Source organism: Pelobates fuscus, chromosome 4 (assembly GCF_036172605.1).
Source record: "Pelobates fuscus isolate aPelFus1 chromosome 4, aPelFus1.pri, whole genome shotgun sequence".
Taxonomy (NCBI): Eukaryota; Metazoa; Chordata; class Amphibia; order Anura; family Pelobatidae; genus Pelobates; species Pelobates fuscus.
In genome coordinates, this window is record NC_086320.1 from 238,388,677 (window position 1) to 238,406,801 (window position 18,125).

The window sequence follows — 18,125 nt, forward strand, 5'->3', positions numbered from 1 at the left end:
ACTCATATCTGGTGTAACAGTAGTGTACATTTAAAAAAAAAAAAAAAAAATACAATTTTGACTGTAATTGTAATAGATTGAGTAAGTTGTCTGCAAGCGTGTGTGTCAGGCCTACAGCGTCTACTCTGCCAACTTCTGCCAGTGCACAGTGCCACTCATATCTGTCGTCACAGAAGCTTGCATGCATAGTACCACTAATCCAAAAAAAGAAATGACAGGCAGAGGCAGGCAACCCTGCAGGGGCCGTCGTGGTCGTGGTGCGGTGATTCCCTTTGACCCTAGAATAATGCCCAGTGTTCAGAGGCCACGTACCCTGAACTGGAAAAGTTCTGAGGACATAGTTGACTGGCTAACACAGGACACCCAATCTTCTACAGCTTCCGCTCGGAACCTTGACGCACAATCCTCCTCCAGCTTAGCTTCGGGCACCTCTCAAGTTACCACTCGCCCGCCTGCCGCCACCACCAACACTAGCACCACAGCCGCTTCACTTGGTATGTCAGAGGAGTTATTTACACAGCAATTGGAAGAAATGAGTGATGCGCAACCATCATTGCCAGAGGATGTAGATAACAGGGATATGTCTCAGTCAGGCAGCATTACACACATGGACGTACGGTGTGATGATGATGATGATGATGATGTTGTGCACGCTGCTGCTTCCTTTAATGAGTTGTCAGATACAAGTGAAGCGGTTGATGATGACGTTGCGTCCGTGGATGTCACGTGGGTGCCCGCTAGAACAGAAGAAGGGGGAAAGTTCAGATGGGGAGACAGAGAGGAGGAGGAGACGAGTTGGAAGCAGGGGGAGGTCGTCGCAAGGAGCTAGTGGCACAGTCAGACAGCATGCATCGGCACCCGGGGTCAGACAGACAGCACGCCAATCAACGCATGCTGTTGCCACCACCAGAATGCCGTCATTGCAGAGCTCAGTAGTGTGGCATTTTTTTTGTGTGTCTGCCTCTGACAACAGCGATGCCATTTGCAACCTGTGCCAAAAGAAAAAGTCGTGGGAAGTCCAACACCCACCTAGGTACAACTGCTTTGTGTAGGCACATGATCGCACATCACAAACGCCTATGGGATCAACACATGAGTACAAGCAGCACACAAACTCAAAGCCGCCATCCTCCTCCTGGTCCAGCATCTTCAGCCACGTCAACCACTGCTGTCCTCCTTGCCCCCTCTCAACCATACTCCACTCTGTCTCTCGCCTTAAACAGTTCCTGCTCATCTGCCCACAGTCAGATGTCTGTCAAGGACATGTTTGCGCGTAAGAAGTCAATGTCACAAAGTCACCCCCTTGCCCAGCGTCTGACAGCTGGCTTGACTGAACTCTTAGCCCGCCAGCTTTTACCATACAAGCTGGTGGAGTCTGAGGCATTCCAAAAATTTGTAGCTATTGGGACACCGCAGTGGAAGGTACCCGGACGAAATTTCTTTGCACAAAAGGCAATCCCCAACCTGTACTCGATTGTGCAAAAGGAAGTAATGGCATATCTGGCACACAGTGTTGGGGCAAGGGTCCATCTGACCACTGATACCTGGTCTGCAAAGAATGGTCAGGGCAGGTATATCACAAACACTGCGCATTGGGTAAACCTGGTGACGGCTGCCAAGCATGGAATGCGTGGCTCTGCAGAGGAGTTGGTGACACCACCACGACTTGCAGGCAGGCCTGCTGCCACCTCCTCTACTCCTCCTACTCCATCCTCTTCCATAACCTCCTCGGCTGAGTACTCTTCTGCTGCTGCGTCTTGCTCCACATCAACGGCACCCCCCCAGCTCCCCAGGTACTATTCCACATTCCGGATACGGCAGTGTCACGCCGTCTTGGGGTTGACTTGCCTGAAAGCAGAGAGTCACACCGGACCAGCACTCCTGTCCGCCCTGAACGCACAGGTGGATCAGTGGCTGACTCCGCACCAACTGGAGATCGTCAAAGTGGTTTGTGACAACGGAAGAAATTTGTTGGCGGCATTGAATTTGGGCAAGTTGACACATGTGCCGTGCATGGCACATGTGTATAATCTGATCGTACAATGCTTTGTGCTTAAGTACCCAGGCTTACAGGACATCCTGAAGCAGGCCAGGAAGGTGTGTGGCCATTTCAGGCGTTCCTACACGGCCATGACGCACTTTTCTGATATCCAGCGGTGAAAAAACATGCCAGTGAGGCGCTTGATTTGCGACAGCCCGACACGTTGGAATTCAACACTCCTAATGTTCGACAGCCTGCTCCAACAAGAAAAAGTTGTTAATGAATATTTGTATGACCGGGGTGCTAGGACAGCCTCTGCGGAGCTGGGAATTTTTTTGCCACGTTACTGGACGCTCATGCACAATGCCTGTAGGCTCATGCGTCCTTTTGAGGAGGTGACAATCCTAGTCAGTTGCACCAAAGGCACCATCAGCGACATCATACCATTTGTTTTCTTCCTGGAGCGTGCCCTGCGAAGAGTGCTGGATCAGGCCGTAGATGAGCGTGAAGAGGAAGAGTTGTGGTCACCATCATCACCAGAAACAGCCTTATCAGCATCGCTTGCTGGACCTGCGGCAATGCTGGAAGAGGATTGTGAGGAAGAGGAGTCAGAGGAGGAATGTGGCTTTGAGGAGGAAGACCAACCACAACAGGCATCCCAGGGTGCTCGTTGTCACCTATCTGGTACCCGTGGTGTTGTACGTGGCTGGGGGGGAAGAACATACCTTCAGTGAGATCACTGAGGAGGAGGAACGGGAAATGAGTAGCTCGGCATCCAACCTTGTGCAAATGGGGTCTTTCATGCTGTCGTGCCTGTTGAGGGACCCTCGTATAAAAAGGCTGAAGGGGAACAACCTGTACTGGGTGTCCACGCTACTAGATAAGCAGAAAGTGCCTGAAATGTTACCGAATTACGGCAAGTCGGAAAGGATGCAGCAGTTCCAAATTCAATTAAAAAGTATGCTTTACACAGCGTATAAAGGTGATGTCACAGCACAACGGGAATCTAACAGGCGAAGAGGTGAAAGTAATCCTCCTCCTCCCACGATCACGCCGGCAAGGACAGGACGCTTTACAGACGTGTTGTTGATGGAGGACATGCGGAGCTTTTTAACTCCTACGCATCGCCACAGCCCTTTGGGGTCCACCCTCAGAGAACGACTCGACCAACAGGTAGCAGACTACCTCGCCTTAACTGCAGATATCGACACTGAGGAGCGATGAACCCTTGACTACTGGGTGTGCAGGCTTGACCTGTGGCCTGAGCTATCCCAATTAGCGATAGAACTTCTGGCCTGCCCAGCTTCAAGTGACCTGTCAGAAAGGACCTTCAGTGCAGCAGGAGGTATTGTCACTGAGAAGAGAAGTCGCCTAGGTCAAAAAAGTCTAGATTACCTCACCTTTATTAAGATGAATGAGGGATGGATCCCGAAGGAACTGACAGTGGGCGATACATTCAACTAAAAAAGGCCTGATGAGGGGGACGTAACAGGGTGTCGCAGCTGCCGGCCCGCCGCGTGATATTTAAATCCCTAGGTCACCCCAGTACCTTGCCCTGTCGAAGTTTCCTGTTCCTGGTTTCCTGAGAGTGCTTTATCATTGTGAATCTGATTTCCTGGTATCCTGATCTTGGCTTTTCCCTGGTTATTCTGAATTCTGGTTTCCCTGACTTGGCTTGTGTAAACTGTATTGTGTATTTTTTGGCTTCCTTGACCTGGGCTTTCCCTTTGACCATTCTCTGTCTCTAGCGTATTAGTCCGGGCATTCTAAGGTCCGGTTTACGCTCTGTCCTTTTATTTTCCTGTTCTTGCCTATGTATATGTTTATGGACTGTTTGCGGTTGTTTGCGGTGCGTTAAACGGGGAGTTTGGTCTGTCACTGTGAAGCGGGCGTAACCCTTACACTACCTGATCGATACATCGTACCTGATGTTTTAAAGCACGTTATTCCAAACAATTTAGGAATGTTAGGTGATTTATGCCCTTTATGGATTAAAACCAGTCTCTGCATCAACTATGTAATTTTCCATGGGAGTTTTGCCATGGATCCCCCTCCGGCATGCCACAGTCCAGGTGTTATTCCCCTTGAAACAACTTTTCCATCACTATTGTGGCCAGAAAGAGTCCCTGTGGGTTTTAAAATTCGTCTGCCCATTGAAGTCTATGGCGGTTCGCCCGGTTGCAAACATTTGCGGAAGTTCGCGTTCGCCTTTCGCGAACCGAAAATTTTATGTTCGCGACATCACTAATTCAGTGTCTTCAAATATATTGTACAATATTTATTTAAAAAACAGAAATAAACTCAGAAATCTATGCATGGTGAGCCTGCAGGTTAGACTTAATGGTGGCAATGTTGACCTGAAAGTATACGGACTTTTGGCGTTGTTGATCTAAGTATAAAGAGTGTGAAGGAAGATATACAACAAATTCAGTTTTTGAGGAGGAGCGACAACTGGTGACATAAGTCTTTGTGGAAGTCAAGTCACTGGTGACCTTGTTCAGAGCAGTTTCAGTAGACTTGGAGTACTGCGCATTAGTATCCCCCATCAGGTGACGTTCGAGAAGGCGGAGTGATAAGCCAGCACTGAGGGAGACTGTCGCTGGAATTAGGTACCCTTATGAAACCCTTAGTGTCAGAAGGGTGGGGGGGGGGGGGGGGGCGGCTAAGGGGTGGCACGAGGGAGGAGGAGGCCAGAGGGAAGTATAGTGCAAGGAGTACAACTTTGTATTCCTAGCACTATAGTATCCCTTTTGTTTCTGTTTATGCAGCACTAGCCACACCTCCCCTGGCTGTGACTGACACAGCCTAACGGTAGATGAAAACAAAATGGTTTAATTTTGATGTAACTTACTTTAAAAGTTTTTATATCTCGTTCTCTAAATTTATCTTTAATTACATACAGGAGGCTCTTGCAGGGTCTAGCAAGCTTTAAACCTAGCAGGTGATCAATTCTAAATTAAGCAGAATTTGCAATAAATGAAGTGTAAACATTAGATGACACTTTACTTGAAGTGTTTAGGAAGGCAGTGTAAGTCACATGCAGAGAGTTGTGCCTAGGGCTGCATAAACATTATTTAAGCCCTTCGCGACAGCGGACGTACCGGGTAGGTCCGACAACAAACGGCCCTTTATGACCTCAGACATACCTGGTACATCCACGGCTATTTTGAGCGCTGGACGTGTATTGCACGTTATTAATAGTGCATTGTACTATCAAGTACCGTCCATGTTTATCCGCATGCTTTGCCACTAAGGTAAAGGCTATTTCCTTACTAATGAGGATTGAGACTGTAGCAGATTGGTACCGGGCTGTCCCACGACATGTATGAGAATAAGTGTATTTGGTCATATGGCTGGTTTAATGTGTATGTACATGTATAGAAAGCATGGTATCCAGGTATAATGACAGTTAAATGTATGTAAAGAATTGTATTCCTCTAGTTGTTCGGTAGAATCATTCAAATAAAACAAGGGAATGAAACTACCGAACAACCAGACCACCCAGGAATGAGTGTGCCTCCAATTACCGTTTGCAACAATGTTGCAAACAGGTAATTGGCAATCAGTGCAGTGTGGTCTTTGTCCTCTGGGTGGCCGCCATTCGGGAAACAAACACGTGGCGGCGGCCATCTTAAACTACCGAACAGCGGTGTTTTGCCGTTGAGTGTCTGGAACTAAAATCGGACACTTGACTAGGCAAACACCGCTGAGACCTCCATACTTCCAGAAATTCGTATGGAAACTACCGAATGACCCGCCGTTCGGTAGAAAGAGCCCCATAAACAAGGGAATTCATTCAAACCCTCTCCAGGCTCTATAACACAGGCAATTCGCCTGTTTTCATTCCCTTGTTTGTGACCGACCGCAGGGCCAAAATGCATGGAACTGTTTTCGGATACTTTACCCATGCGGTCGGTCAAATCTTTGGAACCCCATATCTCACGAACCATTCATCCGAATGGGCTAATTTTTAAGTATGTTGGTCCCCCAGAATAGAGCTATCTGGGGATGTTGGATTTGTGGATGTACCCCAAGTATTTAGGGTACATCCAAAACTCGGGGAAAACTGTGTACACAATAAGGGGATTATGATGCTAGAGGAGGGGAGGAGATCTGTGGGAGGTTACTACTTAGAGATTGGATAATGTCTTAAGTGTTAGAACCTCCTCCCTTGCATGGGAGAGGGCTTTATAAGGAACTGTGGAATAAAGCTTGTCAGTCTACTCCTGAAACTGTGTGTCGTCCAGTTATTGGGATTGCGATGGGGATACTGCTGTATTACTTTACCTGCTGGAAACCTTGCCTATGGACTTAACATCACCTTGTTCCTGAGCCTCACTGGAATCTCTAGTGGAGAATAGCTGTGCAAGATCGGCTCTCCGCTACATTGGTTGGCAGCGGTGGGATCCAAACTCACAGAGGAACAAGCGTAAATGGAGTACGGATGGAGATTGATTTTTCTGCGCTAAAACGCTCCACGCTAAAGGACCTCCTAGAGGCAAGGGGTATACAAGCCAGCAATAAGAAGAAAGCAGTACTTGTTACAGAACTCATAGCAGAGTACAGAATGGAGGGCGATTCAGTTCCGGCACAGAGGGAGCCGGGAGGAACACCACAAGGATCGGAATTCCAGAGGCAGGTTCAGTTCAGGCTATCCTTTTATGGGGAAAAACCCCCAACAGAAATTGTTACCAGGACAATGGCCGAGGTACAAGAATTCATCCTAAGGACACAGGCACCAGAACAAAGCTCTGCAATTAATGTGCCACAGGAAGGTAAGCCTAAAATACCATACCAGGCTTTTAAAACATATGTGGAGGCAGAGGAAGATATAGACGCTTTCCTGCAAGACTTTGAAAGACTGTGTGCACTGCATAAAATTAACGCAGAGGACTGGGTACCTATTTTGGCCGGAAGGTTAACCGGGAGGGCAGCAGAGGCATATCGGACTGTACCTAATGACGAAATAAGGAATTACAGTAAAGTGAGAGAAATTATACTCGCCAGGTATGCTATAACACCCGAGGCATACCGGCGGAGGTTCCGGGATCTAAAGAAAACAGAGAAGGACTCGCACGCAGAGTGGGCATGCCGATTACAGGGGGCAGCGCTCGGGTGGGTGCAAGCTAGCAAGGCACGTTCTATGGAGGATGTAATACAAATGTTGCTGATGGAGCAGTTCTATGAGGGAGTAACCAATGAGGTCCAGGAATGGGTAAGGGACAGAAACCCTACTTCCCTTACCGAGGCGGCTAGGAAAGCGGATGACTACCTGGATGCACGCAGGTCACAAAAACCTGCAGCTCCAAAAGCAACCTTTAAAACATTCGGGGGAAACAACTACACCCCAGCTCCACCGAGACCGCTACCACCACCTCCACCACCCGCTGCACAGCCCCGGTTCCGACAACCCACCGCTGGCCCCTGTCATCACTGCCAGAAGTGGGGACATTATAAAAGGGAATGCCCACAGCTACGGGACCATTCCACCTGGATTCGTCCAGGCCCACCTCCACCCAGGGCGGCCGCAGCCCACCACTACCAGGACCTAGTCACCACCCCATATGGTTCCGCAGTCCCCATTACTACTGTGGAACAATGGGAGGTACTGCACGAGGCAGATCCGGTCCAGGCCAATGTGGATAATCTACGGCACCATCGACAGACGGTATATCTGAATGGTACAGCAGTCCGGGGATTACGAGATTCGGGAGCCACCATCACTTTGGTACAGAGCCACCTGATTTCAGATCAGGCAAAACTGAACAAAACTGTTGCCGTCCGGGTAGCTGGGGGAGCAGTGTACCGGCTACCTACAGCAAGGGTACATTTACATTGGGGAGCGGGGGCAGGGGAAGTGGAGGTGGGGTTGATGCCACATTTACCGGCGGAGGTTTTATTGGGGAACGATCTGGGGAGGCTCACTTCTGCTTTTGAGCCCCAGTCACCCACCACAGGAGAGGTCAACCCTGTAGTCACCCGACAACAGGCCCGCACCCAGGACCACAACACACTGCCGGAGGTCCAGGTAAGCAACCCTACCCCCCCTCTAGAATGTGTCCCCTGGGCTCCACCTAATGAATTTGTAGCTGAAGTCGCAACAGACCCCACGCTTCAGGTGTATAGGGACAAGGTTGGCACGGGTTCCCCCGGGGCGGAGGGAGAGAAGTTTATCTGGGATAAACAACTTTTATACAGGGAAACAACCAAACAGATTACGGGGTTAGACCCGATAGCGAGGAGACAATTAGTGGTACCACAGCGGTACCGGGCTGAATTACTCCGGATAGCGCATGATATTCCGCTATCCGGACATCTAGGGGTTAGTCGCACCAGGTACAGACTAACCCAGAGTTTCTTCTGGCCAGGGATTAGCCAGGAAGTACGCAGATATTGCACGACTTGCGATACCTGCCAGAGAGTGGGAAAAAGGGGGGATCGCAGGAAGGCTAAACTTCACCCCTTACCCATAATAGAGGAACCTTTTAGCCGAATAGCGGTGGATCTGATAGGCCCCCTCAATAAAGTTAGCCCGTCAGGAAAACGGTATATTTTAACGGTCGTAGATTATGCCACCAGGTATCCAGAAGCAGTGGCTCTGACCAACATCCACGCTGAGACGGTCGCGGATGCCCTCATGCGGATATTCTCCCGGATGGGATTACCCAGGGAGATTATCTCGGATCAGGGTACCCAGTTTACCGCAGAATTCACCCAACACCTCTGGAGGATCTGTGGCATTAAGCCTATTATCAGCGCCCCTTACCACCCCCAGACGAACGGGCTCTGCGAACGATTCAATGGTACCTTGAAGCAGATGCTCCGAACCTTCGCAGAGACCCACAAGGACTGGGAACGATTCCTGCCGCACCTCCTATTTGCATACCGGGAGGTGCCGCAGGAATCCACAGGGTTCTCCCCGTTTGAATTATTGTTTGGAAGGAGGGTCCGAGGCCCATTGGATCTTATTAGAAAGCATTGGGAGGGAGACCGGAGCACAGATGGCACTCCCATCCTACCATATGTGTTGGCCTTTCGGGACCGCCTAGAAGCGTTGACCAAGACGGTACGGGAAAACCTTCAGGAGGCCCAGACCCGCCAGCGTACATGGTATGATCGGGGAGCCAGGGACCGTAGCTTTCAGGTCGGGCAGAAGGTACTAATTTTAAAACCTGTCCGACATGATAAGTTACAGGCCGCCTGGCAGGGCCCATATAAGGTGGTGGAGCAAAGATGCGATACCACCTATATTATCGGCCCCTGCACAGGGACTGGGGGGCGACGCATGCTCCATGTGAACATGCTGAAGCCCTACCACGAGCGTACTGAGGAGGTAACCGCCATCTGTGCCCCTAACACTGAAGAGTTTGACAGCTTACCCCTCCCCGATTTGCTGGGGGATGGGCAGCTGTCCGGAGATTTAGGGGAGGTTACGCTGGGAGATCGGCTGAGCCCACAGGAGCGGATCGAGGTACAGCAACTATTGGAAGAGAAACGCGACACGTTCTCTAATGTACCTGGATACACGCCTCTGGCAACTCACCGGGTCGAGACCCCAGGGCAACTACCCATGCGCCAGACGCCATACCGCATTCCAGAAGCGGTACGGGCAAACATGCGTAAGGAGATCGACGAAATGCTCCAACTGGGGGTGATTGAACCCTCAGACAGTCCTTGGGCATCTCCTGTAGTCCTCGTACCAAAGCGAGACGGTACGACCCGCTTCTGCGTGGACTATAGGAGATTGAACGAGAAGACTGTATCTGACGCCTATCCGATGCCCCGGATAGACGAGTTACTGGACAGAATGGCCAGGGGCCAATACCTCACCACTATTGACTTGTGTAAAGGGTATTGGCAAATCCCCCTGGCCCCAGACGCCATCCCGAAGTCGGCCTTTGTCACCCCATTTGGCTTGTACCAGTTTAAGGTCATGCCATTTGGGATGAAAAACGCCCCAGCCACCTTCCAAAGGATGGTGGATCGACTCCTAGATGGATTCCAGGACTATACATGTGCCTACCTGGACGATATTGCTATTTTTAGCAATACGTGGCAGGAACACTTAGCTCACATCGGAGCTGTACTAGATAGGATAAGGGAAGCAGGTCTGACCTTGAAGCCGGCCAAGTGTAGTATCGGCATGGCTGAGGTACAATACCTGGGACATAGAGTAGGGTGCGGTAAACAAAAACCCGAACCCGCCAAAGTAGAGGCTGTAGCCCAGTGGCCCACCCCTAGGACTAAGACCCAGGTTTTAGCGTTTCTAGGGACAGCAGGGTATTACCGGAAGTTTGTTCCCAATTATAGCGCCCTGGCCAAACCCCTCACTGACCTGACCCGTAAGAACCTTCCCCGCCAAGTAAACTGGACCCCGGAGTGTGAGCAGGCATTCCAACAATTGAAAAATGCACTGATAAATGCCCCTGTCTTGGCAGCTCCCAATCCAACTAAACGTTTTCTTGTTCACACAGACGCTTCTATGTTTGGATTGGGGGCAGTACTGAGTCAAGTCGGGGCCGATGGCGGGGAACATCCAGTGGCTTACATCAGTCGCAAACTGTTACCTCGAGAAGTAAGCTACGCCGCCATCGAAAAGGAATGCCTGGCTGTGGTGTGGGCCCTAAAGAAGCTACAACCCTATTTATATGGACAGCCCTTTTCCTTGCTCACGGATCACAACCCGTTAGTCTGGCTGAACCGGGTGGCTGGAGACAACGCCAGGCTGCTGCGCTGGAGTTTGGCGCTACAGCCTTTTGACTTTAATATCCAGTACCGGCCGGGTAAGCAGAATGGAAATGCTGACGGGTTGTCAAGACAAACTGACTTAGAGAAATGATCCGTGAGCCCCCGGACATCCCCAAGCCGATCCGTGTTGGATCAGACTGTGTATGCCGGCTTGTGGGCAAGGGGGAGCAGTGTAGCGGATTGGTACCGGGCTGTCCCACGACATGTATGAGAATAAGTGTATTTGGTCATATGGCTGGTTTAATGTGTATGTACATGTATAGAAAGCATGGTATCCGGGTATAATGACAGTTAAATGTATGTAAAGAATTGTATTCCTCTAGTTGTTCGGTAGAATCATTCAAATAAAACAAGGGAATGAAACTACCGAACAACCAGACCACCCAGGAATGAGTGTGCCTCCAATTACCGTTTGCAACAATGTTGCAAACAGGTAATTGGCAATCAGTGCAGTGTGGTCTTTGTCCTCTGGGTGGCCGCCATTCGGGAAACAAACACGTGGCGGCGGCCATCTTAAACTACCGAACAGCGGTGTTTTGCCGTCGAGTGTCTGGAACTAAAATCGGACACTTGACTAGGCAAACACCGCTGAGACCTCCATACTTCCAGAAATTCGTATGGAAACTACCGAATGACCCGCCGTTCGGTAGAAAGAGCCCCATAAACAAGGGAATTCATTCAAACCCTCTCCAGGCTCTATAACACAGGCAATTCGCCTGTTTTCATTCCCTTGTTTGTGACCGACTGCAGGGCCAAAATGCATGGAACTGTTTTCGGATACTTTACCCATGCGGTCGGTCAAATCTTTGGAACCCCATATCTCACGAACCATTCATCCGAATGGGCTAATTTTTAAGTATGTTGGTCCCCCAGAATAGAGCTATCTGGGGATGTTGGATTTGTGGATGTACCCCAAGTATTTAGGGTACATCCAAAACTCGGGGAAAACTGTGTACACAATAAGGGGATTATGATGCTAGAGGAGGGGAGGAGATCTGTGGGAGGTTACTACTTAGAGATTGGATAATGTCTTAAGTGTTAGAACCTCCTCCCTTGCATGGGAGAGGGCTTTATAAGGAACTGTGGAATAAAGCTTGTCAGTCTACTCCTGAAACTGTGTGTCGTCCAGTTATTGGGATTGCGATGGGGATACTGCTGTATTACTTTACCTGCTGGAAACCTTGCCTATGGACTTAACATCACCTTGTTCCTGAGCCTCACTGGAATCTCTAGTGGAGAATAGCTGTGCAAGATCGGCTCTCCGCTACAGAGACACCATTTTCTTTGTTGCATAGCAAGCGTGGAAATCTATCAGGAACTCTGGGGAGTTGAACCTGGGACGGTGGCCCCATTTAAAGTGGGTTTCCTGGTAAAACACTGTATGCCCGTGCCTTTTTTGCCTCTAGTAGGGCTAGGCGTCTTTTGTGTGGAGAGTTCAGCCCTTTTGCGTTGAGCGAGAGGATATTAAGTATCACTGTTTAGACTAAGTCTGTGCTCTGTGACTAGGGGCCCCTAGGGTCTCAGTGCGCTCAAAGCTGGGACCGCTGTGGTCAGCGAGATTGAGGTCAGATCACTTCTGTCTGACTTGCTGCAGTCTGATTCTGAGAGTGGGCTTCCCCGGCGTCATCTTGGGGAATCTTGACGAGGCTAGGGCCGAGATTTGCAGCAAGGGGGTCTTGTTTTTTGTTTTCCGTGCTGCCTTACTTGCCATGACTCTGGCAGAGCGGTGCAGGGAGTTGTGGAGTATCTTTTCTCGTCGGTTAAGTGGATTCACGCTGGGTTTTAGCAGTTTTTCGGAGGAGCCGTGCAACCGTCTACATGTGAGTCCTCGCCACGCCTCCATTTACGTTTTGTTTTGATCACAAGGTGTACATTTGGCTCAGTCCTTAAGGGGTTAAGCAAAAAGATCCCGGTATGGGATAAAGTTATATAAACTTTGCGAAAGTGTCAGTGGCTATGTTTACACCTTCCGTGTTTACGAAGGTAAAGACAGCAACTTGGATCCCCCAGGTTGCCCGGATATCATTGGGACTAATGGGAAAATTAAATGGGATCTAATTATCCCATAGCTAAACAAGTATACAACTACTACAACAGCATCCCTCTTCTTTGGATGCTTTATTGCTTTGAAACTGTGGCACTATCTGAAAAACACGTGCCGGTTTCCCAAAAGCTCTGGCACAAAAAAGCCCAAAGGGGAGTAAACAGCTGCTTTCTGCCAGGATGAACTGTGTACATTTGGCTCAGTCCTTAAGGGGTTAATATATTCTGAGTGTCAATTAGAAATTTTCACTTAAAATTCAATCACCATGCATGGTAATAAAACAATAAATTGATAAATAATTATAATTTTGAAATAGATGATCAACACATAAAGAATAAGGGGAGGTAAAAAGGAAACATAAATAAATCCATCTTATGGGAAAGACACTGGGATAAGATTGCACTATTTTTTGTGGCAATACCTACTCTACACAAAAATTCAGTTGAAGAAACTTCCTAAACGGGCAGATAGTTTGGATATTATATAGAATAATATATAACATTTTTACTATGGAGAAAGGTTAAAGGACCACTATAGTGCCAGGAAAACATACTCGTTAACCCTAGCTGGACCAGGCACCCAGACCACTTCATTAAGCTGAAGTGGTCTGGGTGCCTATAGTGGTCCTTTAAGATATAGATGGTTGATTAATATAGAAGTTGAACACATTTATAGATATGGATAATAGATCTAGTCGTCTGTGTGTGTGTGTGTGTGTGTGATATATATACCTAATAGTATCCTTTACCCTATATAGACCTGGTTTCTTGTTGATACCAGCCTCTACAAGCTTTTTCTCTCTTCGGGAGGTGTGTGGTGAGCGGAGGGAGAAGGGGGCAGGAAAGAGAGAAAAGAGGCAGGGGGAAGCTAGCTGAAATATATAACCGTGTAAACCTTGTTACTCTTTCTAATAATCTATTGTTCATTCAATGTGCACCTGGAACAGTATGTATGTATGTATGTATCTGCAATTTTTTTTATTATATGCACATGCTTATACCCTCCCTTCAGTGGCGTACATACCGGGGTCGCAGGGGTCGCGGCTGCGACCGGGCCCAGCCCACCAGGGGGCACGGCCGCCCTGCGACCCAGGTATGTACCCACAGGGCCAGCCTCTTCTCCTGGGGGGCCCAAGAGCCGGCCACCTCAGGGCCCCCGAGGCTGGCCCTGCTATAACCAGGCTGGCGGGCGCGCGAGGGAGCACTTTCCCCTGGGTGCTCCCTCTTCAGCTCCCTCGCGCACCGCACTGAAACCGGAGCCGGAAGATGACGTCATCTTCCGGCTCCGGCATCAGTACGCGGCGCGCGAGGGAGCTGAAGAGGGAGCACCCAGGGGAAAGTGCTCCCTCGCGCGCCCGCAGGACCAGCCAGCCGGGTGACACCACTGGACCCCAGGGAATCCCCTCAGCTCTCCCACAGGTAAGGAGGCTGGGGGGATTAAATTAAAAAAAAAACAACAAAAAAATAAACGTGTATGTTAGTGTGAGTGTATGTTAGTGTGAGTGTGTCTTAGTGTGAGTGTGTCTTAGTGTGAGTGTGTCTTAGTGTGAGTGTGTCTTAGTGTGAGTGTGTCTTAGTGTGAGTGTGTCAGTGTGAGTGTGTGTTAGTGTGAGTGTGTGTTAGTGTGAGTGTGTGTGAGTGTGTGTTAGTGTGAGTGTGTGTTAGTGTGAGTGTGTGTTAGTGTGAGTGTGTGTTAGTGTGAGTGTGTGTTAGTGTGAGTGTGTGTTAGTGTGAGTGTGTGTTAGTGAGTGTGTGCTAGTGTGTGTGTGTGTTTTAATGTGAGTTTATGTTAGTGAGTATGTGTGTTTTAATGTGAGTTTATGTTAGTGAGTATGTGTGTTAGTTAGTGAGTGTGTGTGTGTGAGCGTCTGTTAGAGTGTGTGTGTCTTAGTGTTAGAGTGTGTGTTAGTATTAGAGTGTGTGTTAGTGTGTGTGTGTGTTAGAGTGTGTCTGTGTGCGTCTGTTAGTGAGTGTGTATGTATGTTTGTCACTGAGTGTGTGTCTGTCAGTTAATGTGTGCGTGTGTGTCTTAAGCACTTACCTTTCTCCAGCGCCGGACTCCCTTGGCGCTGGGGATCTCTCCGCCCCGATCCGTCTCTCTGCTCCGAATGCGCATTCGTGGCAAGAGCCACGCGTGCATTCAAACCGCCCATAGGAAAGCATTACTCAATGCTTTCCTATGGACGTTCAGCGTCTTCTCACTGTGATTTTCACAGTGAGAATCGCAGAAAATCCTCTAGCGGCTGTCAATGAGACAGCCTCTAGAGGCTGGATTAACCCTCAGTGAAACATAGCAGTTTCTCTGAAACTGCTATGTTTTCAGCTGCAGGGTTAAAACTAGAGAGACCTGGCACCCAGACCACTTCATTGAGCTGATGTGATCTGGGTGTCTGTAGTGGTCCTTTAAGTGTATGTGTTTATGCATGCACTGGCGTACATACAGTGGTCGCAGGGGTCGCAGCCCTGCGACCAGGTGCCCGCCGCCATGTGTTGCGGACCCAGCCCGCGCAGACTAAGCGCGAGCGCGGGGGGGGCCCACGGATCAGTTTTCGCACCGGGGCCCCATGGGTTGTGTGTACGCCACTGCCTCCCTTAGAACCCTAATAAATGGTGCCCCAAGAGAGTAGTCTTCCTTGTTATAGTTCATTATGTTATGGACATAAATTAGAGTTAGTAAAATGTCTATTTACTCGTGTATGCCTATATTCAATATTTACTCAAAATGGCTGCTATAGGCGACGCCTCCCTTTGACTAACTACCTCGTGTAACAAGATGGCACTGGAATCCGGAGTAAAATCCCGTGAAGACAGTGACATCACACCTTAGAGGATGTGCATTAGATAAAACACTTAACACCTAACCAATTAAATATGTATTTTCTCTGTTATCTATATTTTTGCATACGATGTATTCTTGCTATATAAGGGCCCTGCCGGCCCCCTGAATAAACATTCCTGAAGTCTTTCATTAACCTGAAACTTGTGTCCGGTGTGAATTACTTCTGGGCGTGCACGTACTTATATCAATAATTTGGACAGGGACAGATATTCACTTGGTTTGGTCCTCAACAGTTGGCGAACAAGTGGGGCTCCGGGGCTGTGTCCGATTGAAGGGACAGATTGATCACCTCTGCATATATGGTAATGATTGCATTTTAGCACCTTGCCTATTTCTCCTATCCCTGTTATTGGCCTGGCTCCGTCCCTACGCTGGCTGCCGGAAGGCATCAAAGACAGGTAAATAGCTTGCCCGGAGTCCCTTTGTAAAGAACCTGTATATTGGCTGTCTCCTGGGTGTGAATGTATCTTGCCTAGGGAGAGAGAGCCTAGAGGGATTTATTGTGTTCAGAGGGAACAGGGATTTATTGTGTTTTTATTACTGCAAGTGTTACTGTTCGGTGGGAACAGGGATTTATTGCATTTTTTAGTGTTGCATTACTGTCCGGTAGGGACGGGGTTATGCAGACTTTCTTGTTAGAATTAGCTATAGTGTGGTGGTTGCTTAGTTGGAATTCCATTATTTGTAACTTGATTGCGTGTGTGTGCACGTCTTGGTTCCTCTTTGATTCGTGTGTATGCATGTGTCTTTGTTTGTGATTCTTGTAAATTTTTCCTTATTGGTATTCTAACTTTCTCTTTCTCTTTCTCTCTCTCTCTTTTTCTCCTGTACCCTTTGCCTGGAGGAGTGTTAGTCACGCACTACTCACCTCGCTCCAATCCGTGGCCACCTCGGGTGGGCGGACACAGTGACTAGTCTACGTTTTGGGAAGACGCACACAGATTAACCATCTTGTGGCAGTCGAGTACTGTAGACGTTCCTTCTCCCTATTTATCTCTATCAAGTGACAACTTGCATAGCGAGAATGGGACAGGAACATACGAAGCCCGCTAAGGGCTTGTTGGCTTGTGATATTGTGAAAGAAAGGGCGGGTGAGGAAAGTGGGTAAAGTGGGGAAGATTGCTAAGATATGTGGCATTACCATGTCTCCCAGCGGCCGGCTACAGCCAGAAAGCTGGAGGAAAGTGTTGAAGGATAAGAAAGGGCTGTTGCAGGACAATAGGTTAACTAAAGCAGCAGAAGCTTGGTATCGGGTAGCCAGGGGAATCAAGCAGGAAGGGTGGGTAGACGAAGATTTAGAAATGGGAGGACAGAACGTTTATGTGTATCATGATTTGGAGATTTATGACATAACAGTGTTACAATTTCACTATTGATACATTTGAAAAATGTACATTTTGAATCAGCAATTTCCTACTTGTACTTATAGCCCTATAACTTGCAAATAAAAGCAAAAAAAAAAACCACTTAAACATTGGGTGTTTTAAAACTCAGGACAAAATTTTGAATCTATTTAGCAGTTTATTTCATTCGATTTTGTAGATCAGTAAAAGATTTTTTAAGTAGAAGTCAAATAGAAGTCAAGTAGAAGTTTTTTTTTTTTTTTTCACCATATTTTATTATTATTTTTAAATTAAATTATATGACATGATAAAAATAATAGTATGTAAAAGCCCTTTTTGTCCTGAAAAAAAAAAACAATATATAATTTGTATCGGAACAGTAAATGAGAGAGCAGAAAATTACAGCTAAACACAAACACCACAAAAGTGTTAAAATAGCTCTGGTCCTTAACGTACAAACATCGCAAAGACAGTCCGGTCCTGAAGGGGTTAAAACATTTTTTTTTTTTAAACTTTTTAAAGCTTATTTTAAAGCTTTGTTTTAATGTTAACCCCTAGCTAGCCTAACACCAAATCCCCCAATTCCCCACAAACTTGCACCCACCCCCAGCTAGCTAAATATATAATTTAAAAATATTTAAATTCATTAATAAAATTTAACTCCTGAGGGTTTAAAAAAAAAAAATTAACCCTAAGGGGTTAAAAAAAATAATTAGATGACAGCAAAATGTAGTCCCTGCCAATTGATCACTGTAATCTGCAGGCAGAAGAGACGTGCTGCTCCAGCTGGCAGTACTGCTGAGGAGTGGGTAGTGCCTCATCGCCAAAGGCCACATATCCTGGCATCAATTTAGATGTCGCAGGATTTAGCCCTCAGGAGTTTATGGAGGTCCATTTTTTATTTTTAACATTTGCTGTTCAGTGTTTTTTTTTGTACGTTTACCCTATGCATGGGGGGCATGGGTGTACTAAAGAGGCCTTGCAGAAAACCACCTGGACTGTTTTCTTGCAATAACCAACAGGCTCTCCTAATTCACAGTCAAAAAGCAATGTGTGGGTAAAAATGAAAATTGAACAATTACCACCACACACTTTCTCCAATTTGTTGACTAAAACAATTGCATCAAAGGCATCAAAACACTCCATATACAATACCATGGGGTGTCAACTT

The 18,125-nt window shown here is 47.9% G+C and overlaps 1 protein-coding gene across 1 annotated transcript in view; it reads right to left on the reverse strand.

The window, feature by feature from the left end:
- The window catches only part of FYCO1 (FYVE and coiled-coil domain autophagy adaptor 1), a 260,863-nt gene that overhangs the window by 235,762 nt on the left and 6,976 nt on the right, over positions 1 to 18,125 (reverse strand). The window lies entirely within an intron of this gene.